The 13,487-nt window shown below is 46.4% G+C and overlaps 1 protein-coding gene across 2 annotated transcripts in view; it reads right to left on the bottom strand.

Annotated features, from left to right (window-relative positions):
* Positions 1-13,487, bottom strand: part of TTC7A (tetratricopeptide repeat domain 7A) — a 523,501-nt gene that overhangs the window by 320,271 nt on the left and 189,743 nt on the right. The gene's annotated exons all lie outside the window — the stretch shown is intronic.

The following is a 13,487-nucleotide window of genomic DNA, read 5'->3' as shown; positions in this document are numbered from 1 at the left end:
TAAATAAAGCCTTTTCTTGTTTGGAACAACATTGCTTTGTGTGGACTGTATCATGTATCAGCGATTCCTTGGGCCTCACAGGTAACCCTGCTCCCACAGCATGAATCCATGTCAGGTGCTACACCGAGTGGGTCAGTCCTCCACTGCCAAGGGAGGGGGTTACACAAGTAAACCCAGTTTCGCACATACTATTATGTAAACTGGGGAGAGGTGTTCCAGGAGCCAAGGTTCAGTCACTCGAACTTGCACGCGTGCGTTTTGATATAAAAAAATATGTGCATCAGTTAACATGTACAAGTTGTGCCCTCCAAAGAGCAGGTATAACTTTATACAAGTTATTCTGTGCATATATCAGGTCAATTATCCATGAATTTTCCAAGTGAACTTATGCACATAGGGCATCTACATGCTTAAAACTGGGTACGCAAAAATGGGCTTTTGAAAAGGATTACAATAGGTTGTATCCATGTTCAGTGGACTTAATGCAGGGAAAGGGCTTGCTACAACTGCTTCGATGGTATGTTACATTTACATGAGTAATGACCTTTGAAAATTCATCTGATAGATTTGTTTGAAAAGTCAGAATAAAGTGTGCACATAAAGATATATGCAGACTTTACCCAAATTACAGGGGAATAGAAAATTTGCACAGAGTTCCCCTTTATGCAGAATCTGCATGTGGATCAACAGGAGAGAAAGCACAAAAGGCGCTGCTCTGGTCCCCAACTGCTACCCTACCCCCCTCTCCCTCATCTTGTCCCAGTGCTTGCAGCTGCAGCCCCTGGAACACCTGTTCCCTTCTGGCACCACACTGCTCTCAGTATACTTGAGTTGCGCAATGTCCATACTCCTGTGCTGTGATCTCTCAGTTCCTTGATTTTGCAAGACTAGTGCAGGAGTTCAGGAACTACTGTCCCACACTGTTAGCTGCAAGATGCTGGAAGGCAACAGATCCAAGCAAAAGGGTTTGGCATGGACATACAGTGGGGGGAGACTACTGGAGACTGACTAAGGGAGCCTTTTGGAGAATAATTGGTGATGAAGGTGGTGTGGAAGGGACTTCTGAAAACTGACCGGTGATGTTGGAGGAAGGGGTTGCCAGAAACTTGACTACTGGTAGTGGGCAGAGTTGGCTGGAGGCTGGCTAGTAGTACGGGGGGGGATTGACTGGAAACTGGGGAATGGCTGGCAACTTATTCAGATTCAGATACTTTTATTGGTAATTTTGCCAATATGACAACATGGCAGAGTGCAGCTAGAGATTGGTAGTTGAAGGTATGAGTGTGCAGGGAAGACAGTATGGAGAGAGTGCTGTGGGGCAGAACTGGAGATTAGGATAAATATTATTTGGGGGGGGGGCAAGAACATGCTAGGGCTGATCTGGGAAAGGGGGAAAGAGAATGTGAGGTGATGATCTGAGAGAGTGTGAGCACGAGCACATGTTGGAAGAGGATGAGCTGGGGCATGGAGACAGAGTGTGTGGTGAGGATGAGCTGGTTCAGGAGGTGGGGAAAACAAGTTGGTGCCAGGGAGTGTGATGAGAAGTGGTCTACTGCCTTACAGTTAGATTGTCTAGTTTTGGGGAATTTGAATTTGTCAATCCATGGAGCTGAAGAGGAATTGTGGGCAGCCCTGACTTCTTGCATTTTATAACATCAGTATTTGATCTATGGGATGGCAGTTAACAAATGTTATTTAAATAAATCAATCAATCTAGGGCAATATAACTGCTTCAAATACTGGCAGTGATAATAAGTTGGTCCTGCCCATTTGACAAATTAAAATCAAAGACAACTAGAATCTTTAGTTATGGTGTAATATTACTGTACTCCTGGGAAATTCTGCATTAGTACCTTAGGGCCTGATTTTAAAAGCTCTATGCGCGCCGGGCCTATTTTATAAAGGTCCGGCAACGCACGTAAAGCCCCGGGACGCATCTAAGTCCCGGGGCTTTACAGAAGGGGTGGGGGCGGGGCCATTTGCCGCTGTGTTGGAGGAACGTGTGCCGCCAGGCTGCAGTGCGCGCAACCTGCGCCTGCCAAAAGGTATAATAAAAATTGTGTGTGGGGGGGGGAGGTTAGTTTAGTGGGAGAGAACGGGGGAAGCCCGCGAGCATCGGCACAAGCAGGGTGCACACTTGTGCACCCCCTTCCGCATGCCAACCACCGATTTTATAGCATGCGCACGTCAGCACCCATATTTCCACTAAGACATCTAGCTATTACTGTACCTGCGGCCTGCCAGACAGACCCAGCTGCAACTTTATTTATTTCAATTTAATTATACACTTAGGCCTGGATTCATCATTTTGAGTTTGAGAGAGAGAGAGAGACTCTGTAGAGGCTCATAAAAATAGTTAACTATTTATACCACTGTAAGAAGGGGCACTAGTAACTTGGTGTGAAGTGGGTTCTGGGGGGCTATTTTACATGCACAGTTATATGTACGAACAGCACAGTTATCATCAGTGAAGATTTAATGTGATTTGGAGGGATGAGAGGTGAAAGAAGAGTAGATTTGTAACATGTTCTCTCTACCTAGCTTGATGCACTATCTACGTAGCTGCAATCAAGGGTCCTAATGCCCGCGATAACGTCCTAATGTGATTTGATGAATGACCCCCCCTTAGCTGATTAACGCTCAAAGAGGGATACAACAAAATAAAGCAAAATAAATTTCAAATTAAAATTATACACTTAATCAATAAAAATTATTCATAATTAAATATACCACTAATCATAAAATCTCATTTAAAAATACCTACTTTTTTCATTGCAACCTCCCGGCTATCTGACGCCAACACATCTGCTAGGACATAGTTATTACTGTATGTGCAGCCTGCCAAACAGATCTGGCTGCATGGTTGCTGCATTTGTATTAGGACGTCTAACAATTCATATTAACTACCTTGCCATTCATTTTGGCAGCCCTAACACTCATTGTTGAATCACATATGGTTATGTAAGACAGCCCCTTTTTATCACGGTTTTCTTTAAAAAAAACAAAACAAAAAAACGTATCAATTTGCTCTTACTGCTGCCTGTGTACATATCTTTTGAACCCCTCAACCTTTCAGAAACACAATTTTCAGGCTAGGTCTATCTATCTAAGAACTAGAAACCATAATCATGTTTTCCCATAACACTAATGGATGTAGCCTATAGTAATATAGGGGTCAAAATTTAAAGCTTGCCAAGTGGGAAAACATAAGCACGGAGATTTACTTGGTTATCTTTAGCCATATGTTCAGTCACATTTACCTAGCAAATTTTTTTTCCAGCAGCCAATGGCTTGCCTGCACTTGATGACTCCGCCCCCCTCCTCCTGGTATTATCATAGACTGATGCTAAATCGAGGCTCTACGTTAATTCACTGTCTGCCACAAGGACTGGTCTCCCTGAATGGGTCGCTTCCAAAGGGTCAAACAAAAGGGGGTCATTCCTTTGGGAATTCCTTCAGGAGTAACAGGGAGATTGGAGCTTGTTGTAGGATATTCAATTCAAAAATACTCCATTCAAAAACGAGCACTGTCCACCGCTGGACCATATCATTGGAATTCTCTACCCCCGGATCTACGCCAGGTACAATGCCATCTCTCCTTTAGAAAGAAACTGAAAACCTGGCTGTTCTCTCAAGCCTTCCCCTGAAGAATCACTCCCTACTAGCATTGGCTCTCACACCTCTTCCTTATTACCTTCCTCCTCACCTGGACCCTTTACCCACTTCCCCTGCCCCTGCCCTCCCTCGCCCCTTCCGGCTGCCTCCTCTGTCCCTTATCCAAAGGAACTGTTATGCTCGAATTGTTTATTTAAACTAGCTGCTAAATCAGCACCCCAAGCTAGTCAATTGTTTTCTGTTTTTTTGCACTACTCCTTTAGTAGCATTAAGTTAAACTAATTCTTTCTCTCTTAATGGCCCTGAATTGTACACCCTGTTTATTGTAACTTTCTTTCTAGTTAAATGGTTTCCCCCCGGTTATGATGTAAACCGGTACGATAAGACTTCGTCTTGAGCATCAGTATATTAAAAGAATTTAAATAAATAAATAAAAATAAATAAGGATATAAGATTAATGGTAACCCAAGGGTTCTTTGTATTTTTTTGGAAGAAGTATACTTATTGATTACTTGTTGGAGAGGGAGGGAGTGTATTTATTTATCTGTTTGATTTAGCTATGTGATGCAACCTGGCTCTCACTAGTGAAAGTAGGGAATGCAGTAGGTCTGTATTGAGGGACCTTTACATTTTTTATATTTTGATGTATTTTATTTTTACCATTATGATGTAAACTGTTTTGAGCCCCTAAGGGGGAACAAGTGGTCTATAATTAAAAAACGTTAAATCAAAATAAAATTAAATGAATTTCTGGTATAGCACACATAAGGTTATGCTTCTTCTATCTCTTCACTATTTCCAACTAAGGATCCTCTGTGCTTGTCCCTCTTAAAATCCGTCACTGATTTAACCTCCACCACCTGCTCCAGAAGGGTGGTCCATGCATCCACTATCCTTTCCATGAAAAAATATTTCCTAATGTTACTCCTGAGCCCACCTCCTTGGAGCCTCATATCATGACCCCTTGTTCTAGAATTTCCCATCCATTGCAAAAGGCTTACTCCCTGTGCATAATTAATATTTTTCTATTTGAAGATATCATATCTCCCCTATCTTCCCTCCTTTACAGTCTCATCTCATAGGGTTTTGGGTGCAGACCCCACAACATTTTGGTAGCCCTTCTCTGGACCCCTCCACTCTATGTCCTTCTAGAGGTACAGCCTCTAGAATTGGACACAACACTCCAGGTGAGATCTCACCCAGGCACATTCGCTTCCTTTTTTTCTACCAGTTATGCACTCTAGTATCCCCTCTGCCTGAGCGGTCATCGAACAAAACTGAACCCAGAGGAGGGGTTGCTTTTGCTGTCTCTCTTCCTGTTTGGTCTTGCATGCTTGTAAATTCACAGACTGAGTCAAAAAGGCAGCATGACACCCCCCACTACCAACATCCCCTTGGTGCTCTGGGCATTTGCCTTGCTTGCCCACCCCTTGCAACAGTCCTACTTCCAGCTCTGGCTACCACCTTGTTATACTGTTTCACTATCACTACCTTGATATTATCAGATATAATCACTCTGAGATACCTTTCCTGATCTGTGGCAATCAGTATCTCACCTCCCATCGTGTACTGCTCCATCAGGTTTCTGCATTCCAAATGCATAACTTGCATTTTTTTAGCACAGATACACCAAGCAGTCCTCGAGCTGTTTTAGATCACTTCTCATACAATCCACTTCCTCGAACATGCTGCAAGTCTTAATATAATCTGCAAAAAGACACCAACCACTACCCTACCAGCACACATACCTTTGCTAGTATCACTGGTCCTTCTCCAATCCCTTCTTCCATCAGTACTGAACAGAAATACATTTAATGTATTTTTGTTGCTCCCCTCCCTAAATTTCACCTTGTCTCTTCTCACAATCTCACCTTTGGCATCTTTTCACTGACATACTGAAAAAAAAAAGAGTTTTCACCTTGCTTTTTCACTTTACCTGTCTTTTCTTCCACTCATACCTTTGCCATCCTGATTACTTTCGACACTTTTTCAGCTTTACCAAATAGTATTTCCTGTGCTCCACTTGCTCAGATTCTTTGTATATTTTGAATGCTAATCTTTTTGCCCTTACTTTTTTAACCCTCTCTTTTGAATGCCATATTGCTCTTTTTCCTTTTATTTACTTTTGTAACAAATATTTTTTGCTCTTTCTATATCTTTCATTTTAGCCTATTGTTTTCCAAGGTTACCTACATCCTCCCCTGGCACATGCCTCCTTAGATTAAAATCTCCCATCAGTAACACTTCCCCCTTCATTCTCACCTTTTGGATATCTTTTACTATTTATTTAATAAAAATTATATTCCGCAACTGTTGCGCTCCCGGGTCGGCTCCGGTCGCGTTGCCTACCTCCTCGGGCTTGTGAGCCCTCCTCGTTCTCTTCGGGCCTCCGGGGACCCTTGCCACGGTTCCCCTGGCGCTCTCGCGCTGCGGCTGGGCCTGCTCCCGCTTCTGCCAACGTGCCCCCGCTCCGGCGGAGCAGCCGGCGTCTCGCCGCGGCTGGCTCCGCCCCCTAGGCGCACGCGCGCGGCCTGAGCCCTGATTTAAAGGGGTAGCGCAGGAAACCTTCAGGCCAGCCCTGGATGACGTCAGACGCCCTCAGGGTATATATACCCTGCATCTGGACTCCATCAGCGCCTTGCAACGAGGTTCCCAGGGTTCCCTGTATCCAGTTGCTGCTTTCCTGCTTCTTTTTCTCCTGCTTGGCTCCTGACCCCAGATCGGCTTGCGTTCTCTCTCTGGCTTCTGACCCCGGACCGGCTCACGTTGATTCTCTGGCTTCTGACCCCGGACCGGCTTACGTTGTTTCTCTGGCTTCTGACCTTGGACTGGCTTACGGAGATCCATTGGTTCCCAACCCTGGACTGGCGAGCAACGACTCTTCGGCACTCAACCTTGGACTTCTTCTGACCAGGCCCCCGCAGGCCCTCCTAAGTCCCTGCGGCCGGGTTCCTACGGGCTCCTCCTGGGGGGACTCCGGCTTCCAGGGTGAATCTCCTAACTCCCAGCAGCCGAACTCCTACGAGCTCCTCTCGGGGGAGGATCGGCTTCCAGGGCGAAGATCTTCTCACCGCAGTGCCACCACCACCATCTCCTGCTTCCTCGCCAAAGCCCTTGGTCGCATAGGGCTCCCAGGGTTCCACCTTCAGCCAGCCATTGGCCTGTCCTTGCCGCCTCCCGGCCGGGGCCACTGCTACAACTATCTTCAGCAATCCATCCTCTGGCTCCGACCGGCCCAAGGGTCCACGAATCCAACAGCAACTTCTAATGCAGGGCTTCCCAAACCTATCCTGGGGACCCCACAGCCCGCCGGGTTTTCAGAATATCCACAATGAATACACATGAGATAAATTTGCATACCATGGAGACTCAGTATAGGCAAATTTATCTAATGCATATTCATTGTGGATATCCTGAAAACCTGACTGGCTGTGGGATCTCCAGGACAGGTTTGAGAAGCCCTCTTCTAACAACTATTGTTCAATGTGGATTACAAATCTATAATTATAAAAACAAACAACAAACAACATACAATACATAAAACAATTCAAAAACACACAGTCAGATATATCATTTGAATGCTTGATTAAAAACAAGTTTTTAATGACATTTTAAAATAGTCTGTTTCACAATGCAGATCACAAGACAAAGTTCCATAGCATTGAACCTGAAACCAAAGGATTTTTTTTTCCAAGTATCTTGAAGTCTACATTGCCTAATGGTAGGCACATCCAACAAACATTGATTTGAGGAATGTAGCGTACTGGTCGGCATAAAGTTCTTAATCTTATCAATAAAAGGCTCATACCCATGACATATAGTTTTACCATCCTTTATCTGGTCCGCAGAGTAGAACACAATAAACTGAATGTCATCAGCATAGATGTAAAAATTGAGGCCCAATGAAGCTAACAATTTAGCTAATGGAAACATGTATATATTAAACAATATTACCAAAAGCGCTGACCCTTGCGACTTGCTGACACTAAGGGGTAGATTTTCAGATGAGCGCGAATAGCCTACTTTTGTTTGCGCTCCAGGCGCAAACAAAAGTACGCTGGATTTTAGTAGATACGCGCGTAGTCGCGCGTATCGGCTAAAATCCTGGATCGGCGCGCGCAAGGCTATCAATTTCGTATAGCCTGCGCGCGCCGAGCCGCGCAGCCTACCCCCGTTCCCTCCTAGGCCGCTCCGAAATCGGAGCGGCCTAGAAGGGAACTTTCCTTTGCCCTCCCCTCACCTTCCCCTCCCTTCCCCTACCTAACCCACCCGCCCGGCCCTGTCTAAACCCCCATCCTACCTTTGTCGGGGGATTTACGCCTCCCGGAGGGAGGCGTAAATCCCTGCGCGCGAGCGGGACTCCTGCGCGCCGGGCTGCGACCTGGGGGCGGGTACGGAGGGCGCGGCCACGCCCCCGTAGCCACGCCCCCGTACCCGCCCCCAAAACGCTGCCCACACACCCCCGAAACACCGCGACGACTGGGCCCGCCCCCGACACGCCCCCGACACGCCCCCTCCGAGAACCCCGGGACTTACGCGAGTCCCGGGGCTCTGCGCGCGCCGGGAGGCCTATGTAAAATAGGCTTCCCGGCGCGCAGGGCCCTGCTCGCGTAAATCCGCCCGGTTTTGGGCGGATTTACGCGAGCAGGGCTCTGAAAATCCGCCCCTTGGTGTTTCCAAAGAGAAAATTCCCTTCCAATCCTCACTTGCTATTGCCTTTCAGACAAGAAAGATGAAAACCATTTCAATACAGTCAAACCTATTCCAGTATTTTCCAAACATGAGAGAATCAGCAAACATATCCAGTTGGACAGAGGTTAAAGCTGACCCACCTGTTGCGTCCAGTCTCAGACGGCTTCGTCCGACATGCCTCACCTTTATTTCAGCCTTCTCCACCAGCCTCGGGAGAATGCCATCTGTAGCGTCTCCTTGCCACAATTTCCGACTTCCCCGGAGCGGCTCTGGCACGGCATCCCGCCTTGTTGACCTGAGGCCTCCTAGGGCGCGCACGCCTCATGTCTTGTAGCAGTGTTGGCGCGAATCTCGGGGGCGTCCCCTTCAAGTGTCGTCACTGCTTCCTTCTTCAAAAGGTTGCCCATTTGCTGACTCTCGCCGAGATCAGCAACAGATTGGATTTGCTCCGGTCTGAAGCTGCTCTGCCACGTCTACTCTGCTGGAAGCCACCTTCACCCTCCGGAGTTCTACTAACCTGGGTACCCGCTCCTCGGGGGCCCCTTGCTTATTTACAGGTGCCTATCCTGAATCCAGGTACTCGCTCTTCAAGGACATGTGTGTCTATCCTGGTGCCTGCTACCAATTCTTCAACCTGCAGGAACACTACCTATCAACTACAGAGAGTGAGTACTACTTCTCTCAGTCTGTCCATCTACAGCTCCTTGCTGCTCATCTGTATCAGGCCCTACACCACCATTGTGGAACGGGTCTCCTCTGCCAAGGACTACACACTGCTAACATTATCCTCTCCCTACTGCTCATTGGGAACTCTATCTACTCAGCTACCAGAGAGTGTGCTATAACATCTGCCAGTCTGTCTCTCCTACAGTGCCTTACTGGACATCTGCATCGGGGCCTTACACTACCATTGTGGGATGGGTCTCCTACGCCAAGGATCACAGACTACTACTACTCTCTACTGCCACCTTTGGTGGACTACAATAGCTGTATAATAAAAGACAGAATCTCTGTGTTTGTGCATCTGAGTCTATCCCAGTGCTTCAGTTCCCTACGGGGCTCCTCCCTGTAGGAGATACCATCACTGTTGCCCCTGAAAATCCACCAAACACATCGATATCATAACACCACCATCTAATCTTCTGCTGCATTTCGTCTGTTAATAGGCTAAGCAAATCTCGGTGCCATATGCCTCCCTAAATCCAAACTGATATTTATGCAGGATGTTATTATCAGTCAGGTACTCATTTCATTGCCCCAACACACATTTTTCCACTAGCTTACATCAAGTACTTGTAAGTACTGGCCTTTAACATCTTAATTATCCAAACAAGTCAGGGATCCAATGGTTACGTATAGAGGGGCGGATTTTAAAAGGAGCGCGAATAGCCTACTTTTGTTTGCGCTCCAGGCGCAAACAAAAGTACGCTGGATTTTAGTAGATATGCGCGGAGCCGCGCGTATCTGCTAAAAACCTGGATCGGCGCGCGCAAGGCTATGGATTTTGTATAGCCGGCGCGCGCCGAGCCGCGCAGCCTACCCCCGTTCCCTCCAAGGCCGCTCCGATATGGGAGCGGCCTAGAAGGGAACTTTCCTTTGCCCTCCCCTCACCTTCCCCTCCCTTACCCACCCACCCGGCCCTGTCTAAGCCCCCCCTTACCTTTGTTGGGGGATTTACGCCTCCCGGAGGGAGGCGTAAATCCCCGCGCGCCAGCGGGCCTCCTGCGCGCCGGGCCGCGACCTGGGGGCGGGTACGGAGGGCGCAGCCACGCCCCCGGACCGCCCCGGGCCGTAGCCACACCCCCATACCCGCCCCCAAAACGCTGCCGACACGCCCCGAAAACGCCACGACGACCGGGACCGCCCCCGACACGCCCCCCTCGCGCGCAGAGCCCCGGGACTTACGCGAGTCCCGGGGCTCTGCGCGCGCCGGTAGGCCTATGTAAAATAGGCTTCCCGGCGCGCAGGGCCCTGCTCGCCTAAATCCGCCCGGTTTTGGGCGGATTTAGGCGAGCAGGGCTCTGAAAATCCGCCCCAGAATGTACTTGTGCAATTGCTTGTTCGACTTCTAACATTGTTACTGTTGCAAACTACTCCCATTTTGATGAAATTTCTCACCTGTCTTTACCTCCAATAGGGGGTTCTCCCTTATCTTTTAAGGAAGCTCAGGGATTAGTCATCTTATAGTGGAAATATATTGCTAAAGTCTCACTCTCCAGGATCTCCTTAATCGTATCCTTTTCTCCTTCTAGGTTTCTTGAACAGTGTTTTTATTCTTTATAACAATTCCTTAGGATAATTTAAGGAAGAATTAAACTGGTCAGCAATATAATCTCTTTTTACTTGCTGATCATTACTCTTATACAATCTCATACACTGTAAATATTGCATTCAAAAATAGCTATCATTAGATTTCGGCCATTTTCTTTCAAACTGACGTAGCTCTCATCTTTTTTATACTAAATCTTCATTAAACCAGGGCACTCTCCTCTTATTAGGGATTTACCCAGACCACTTTCGCAGGGGCTAATTTCTCAAATACTTTCAACAGGGAGGCATCCCATTCATGAACTAAAGGTCAGATTTTAAATGCCTGGCGCGCGTTAAATTCCGGCCTTTACATGTGTAGCCGGGCCTTACATGCACTGGTGAATCTTCCAAGAGGCCTGGCCACGCATGTAAAGGCCAGTACACGCTCAAGTCCCGAGCCTCTTGGAAGGGGTGGGCCAGGACAGCCCATAGTTCACTGTCCCGGATGCCGGCACGTGCAACTTACTTCAGCTCGGGAGCTGAAGTAAGTTGGCGCAAAAAGTAAAAAAAAATAAAATTTAAATTTAGGGGTTGGGGAGGACAGGGGAAGGGGAAGGGAGGGTAGGGTAGGGGGTAAGGAAGTTCCCTCCCAGTCCACTCCTTAATTGAAGCGGACTGGAAGGGAACTGGGGAAAGCAGTGATGCATTGCTGCACGATAGTAGCTAAAATCTACTCCCCCCCCCCCTTGTGCACGCCAACAATTTTATAACATGTATGCGCCAGCGCTCGCATGTTATAAAATTGTGTGTCCATGTGCGTGCACCGGGTAGTGCGTGTGTATTTTTAAAAATCTACCCTTAAATGTGTAATAGTCATGCTCTCAGCAGTATATTCCTGCTGTTTGAAAATTCATATCCACTCCTCATTGAATTTATCTGGGTCAGCTCTATGCCTTCTAAACTTTTTCACTCTCTTTTGCGTACTAACAAATTTGGGCTCTAATACAAAAAAATACAATTACAATATGATTCAACCATAGGATCATATCTATCTATATAGATATCTATTTATATCTATCCAAAATTAAATCTAACGTTTGATCCTCTTCATGTATGGGAATTTCCACTAATTGAACCATCCCACAAACAATCATTGTATCTAAAAAATCCTTAGCCTGTTGGTCCATTATATCTGAACAAGTTCTGTCAATGTATCCGACCTGATAGAAGACTTGGACTCCACATTTCATCTCTGTATCGAGAGCTATGTAATGCCAGCATTTTGCAATGTAGAAGCTTTGATGGAAGTTTCGCTATTTATAGTAGACTCCTCTTCTTGTTGATTTTTTGGAGAATTCGTGCAGTCTTTCAATACAGACGACCTGATAGAAGACTCTCTACCTACGCTAAATTTGATTGACACTGGTGTGACGTCATGTCCGTAGGAAGTGGATATATACCCTGCATGTTCGCCATTTTGAATGAGCGGGTCCGAAGTCAGACCGCCAATGAAAGGATGTGGAAGACGCCACTTTAGTTGCCGTTTTGGGAAGGATTCTATTAAATTTTGAAGGAGGCTCTATAATCGAAGGATTTTGAAGATTCGACCCCTGAAGCAGGACCAGGTTGGTCCGAAACGTGATCACGTCGGGACTTCGTTCTACATCCCATTTTGAGCTAAGTATTTCAATTGATTGAGTGAGACTATTTATGGACTGGTACTTATAGAATGCATTTTCCCGAGGCAATATTTTTTGTTTAGTTGCAACATTATAAGTCAAATAATTAATTAAAGCAATGTGACCAGTCCCACGTTGGGTCTGATTGACTTACAGACTCGGTTGGCAGTGGTCCTACATAATTTGTTTAATACAAATGTATTTGCATGTGGCGTGCTAAAATTGCTAAAATTGACCTAGAAACCTTGTTATTTTATCTGGTCCATTATATCATCCACTTAATAATTTGATATTAGATTTTAATTATAAACATTTAACTACATTTTTTTTTACATTTTGATTTATATTCCGCTTTTTTGCATTGATTGCATCCAGAGGAACACTAGAAATCTTGGGTGCTGGCTGAGGCTGAGGTGGCGGCAGCACGGGCCTACATAGCTTAGAATGAGGAATGGGAGATAGCAGCAGCTGAATAGGTGGGATGAAGAGAGGCTTATGGGTTGATGACCGAAAGCAGAAAAGTGGAAAATTCGGAGTAGGGCCGGATGAGAAATCAGAGTAAACATTTCACCCCTGTTTTCCCTCTGAATTCCAGGAGCTTTTCTTGTCTCTGGTCAGATGCTTAGAAAGATGAATAGGAAAAGAGGAGGAGGCTGAGCTGATTTTTGGGGGTCTCAGATAAAGTCCCCTCCAATCAACCTCTACAGATCTGGGCTGGGGCTTGCAGGGGTTTTCCACTTCTGAGGAGGCAGAAAGTTTCTGCTTTTATTCCAAGTTTTTTTCTGCTCTCTCCAGCCCTGTAGTCAGACACAAGAGGAGGGCAGATCTCTGTCCATGTCTTCTGCCTGCATTAAAGGTTTATGGACTACATTGGGGTAGACAGATGTGCCACCTCCCCTTTACAAGATGGCCCCATAATGCATCCTCCTTTCCCCTGAATTTCAGTAGCTTGGAGGTGCTACTCCTCCCCCATTTTCACCATCCTTATTTTTATTAAAGAGATTATAGCCCAGCATATTCTATTCATGTGTGGGACTCATTGAACCCTGTATCCGTGACAGCCACAATATCTAAGTCTATCTCTGCTGTTAGGGCTTGCAGAGCTGCAATTGTATTGCTAGGTCTGTGAGCACTGATACTCATAGCACTCTACCGATTTCTCCTTGCTTTGTCTACATAGCTGGCTCCCCTTGCTATGCTATTACTCAAGGATAGCCTAGTGAGCTCCTCACTTTGGTATTTTTTCCCCCT

Source organism: Rhinatrema bivittatum, chromosome 3, assembly GCF_901001135.1.
Source record: "Rhinatrema bivittatum chromosome 3, aRhiBiv1.1, whole genome shotgun sequence".
NCBI lineage: Eukaryota > Metazoa > Chordata > Amphibia > Gymnophiona > Rhinatrematidae > Rhinatrema > Rhinatrema bivittatum.
Note: the sequence above shows the minus strand (reverse complement) of the source record. Positions and strands in the feature narration are given on the sequence as shown.